At 44.2% G+C, this 2,115-nt stretch overlaps 1 long non-coding RNA gene across 3 annotated transcripts in view; it reads right to left on the reverse strand.

Annotated features, from left to right (window-relative positions):
* Positions 1 to 716: 716 nt before the first annotated feature.
* The window catches only part of LOC115072112, a 20,120-nt gene continuing 18,721 nt past the window's right edge, over positions 717 to 2,115 (reverse strand). For all 3 annotated transcript variants that reach the window (XR_003851176.1, XR_003851177.1, XR_003851178.1), the window contains one exon: positions 717 to 1,011. This is a non-coding gene — a long non-coding RNA (uncharacterized LOC115072112). The remainder of the gene's footprint in view (positions 1,012 to 2,115) is intronic.

Here is a 2,115-nt window from a genome sequence, read left to right on the forward strand (position 1 = left end):
CAGCATGGTACAGGCATGAAGGAACAAGGTAAGCCTACTTCCACGCTGAACAAAATAAATTCTCTCTAAATATGCTTAGCAATGACTTCATTTATAAATTTGCATGCATTTCAATCTGTGTTTGATTGAAATGGTTGTATTTGATTGGAGTGTAAGTGTTACACAGAATCTACCAGAAAGCCTGTGTTTGTAGAGCATGCAGCTGCATGACAGAGATCTTATGTGAAGTCTTATTCTACTTTCATCTCTGATGCTGTGAGAAAAGACGACACTGACCAAAAGTAACTTAGGGGAGGGAAGTTTGTCTCAGATTACAGGTTGCAGTCCATCATTGAGGAAAGCTGAGGCAGGAGCTCAAGCAAAATCTCAAAGCAGAAATCATGGAGGAACCCTGTGTGCTGGCTCACTCCTAGACCCATACTTGGCTAGCTTTCTCATACAGCCCAGGACCATCTTCCCTACGAATGATGCTGCCCACCATGACCTGGGCCTTTCTGCATCAATTAACAATCAAGACAATCCCCAACAATCATGCCCACTGGCCAGTCTGATCTGAGCAACCCATCAACTGAGACTCCCTTCTCAGGTGACACTAGGCTGTGTCAAGTTGACAGTTAAAGCTAAGTAGGTCAAGTCACATGTTTTATGCATCAAGCTATTAATAGCTGGTGATGTTTTCACTGATAAAATATAATTGAATAATTTAAATCTGCAACATTGGTGCACAAAAGCATTTATTTTAAACCACAGGTTGGTAAACCTAAAGACAAATGTTGTTAGAGGAGCAGAAAAGCTTTGGCAGACTGTGCTATCTGAAATAAAGGGAAGACAGTTTTCCTTCACAACTCCTTGGTCCCTATTCCATCAATACAAGGCACTTCCATGCTGAGCGAGCTCTCCCCTTCTGTCGTCTTGTGGTCCTGTACTATGTATGGACTTGTATGTCAACATCAGGATTAAAATAAGAGTTGAATTGATCGATGGCATGGGAGGCTTTCATTCGTGTAGCAACTGTGGAAGACAGAAGAATGACAGTAATTTTTATTTTAGCCGTAGTGTGTTGACCTAGAGCTAAAGAAGATTCTTCAGCTCTCCTGATCAATAAACATGACAACTGTTTTTCAAATAATAAAAGTCAGAGTTAAGTTGACATCCTAAAAGAGTAAATGAAGTTATCGCTTCATTCTTTCTATAGAAAATTATCTTTTAAAAAAATCACTGATAGCTCTCTCTGACCCGCAGGCCTCTCTATCTGGGGTAAGTCTATCCTACCCTCCATGCCTTGACTCCCCCAGCCTCACTCACCCTCCCATCTCCCCTGCCATCCTGGGTCCTGTCCCATTCCTTGTCTTGCCACCCCAGAAACCTGGGGAACCACCACTGCTTCCTGATCCCATGCATCCAGAGCAGCTCAGCTTCTTCTCCTGTCCCCAGGGGTGCTCTAGGCCTTACCCCACCCTCACCTCCCTCTGCCACCCTGGGTCTGTACAAGCCTCCAGCCTCTTTCCTGGACACCAGGGCTGACCTTTCCTCTTCCTGGTCCTTTGCATACAGACGAACCCAGCTCCTCAGTGCAGTCCTCAGGGGCCCTTGGTACTGCCTCCCACCCCCATCTTCCTTTGCGTCTTTGGGTGGCACTGCAGCAGCCCTAGATAAGAAACTTTACTGGGACCGGCACTCAGGCCAGTCCAACCCCCAAATTCTTGAGGCCAAAATCTATCCTGGAGGGATCCAGACCTTAGGAGAAAGCATGAGAGAATCTGATCCTCATCTGACTTGGCCCTCTGTGTGACCTCCTGAAGACAAAACCAACCCAGCCACTCCAATATAAAATCAAAAGAGAGAACTGGAAGCTTAGGTGAACCAGCCTTTCATGCCCAAAAAGTAAACCACAAAGACACATAAAGTTCATTAAAAGAAGCAGACCTAAATTTGAAGGCTTGAGTTTCACAAAAGATTCAGAAACTACGAAAGAAATTCACATGTCAAAATCACAGAGAAAAAATAATAACATGAAAAACCAAAATAACATATCCCCACCAAATGCTAATAGTACTCTAGAGGAGTACAATGAGAACCCCCTAGAGACAATGCAGGACATGGAACTCAAAAGAA

This window comes from Nannospalax galili, unplaced genomic scaffold (assembly GCF_000622305.1).
Source record: "Nannospalax galili isolate Female #2095 unplaced genomic scaffold, S.galili_v1.0 scaffold800, whole genome shotgun sequence".
Taxonomy (NCBI): domain Eukaryota; kingdom Metazoa; phylum Chordata; class Mammalia; order Rodentia; family Spalacidae; genus Nannospalax; species Nannospalax galili.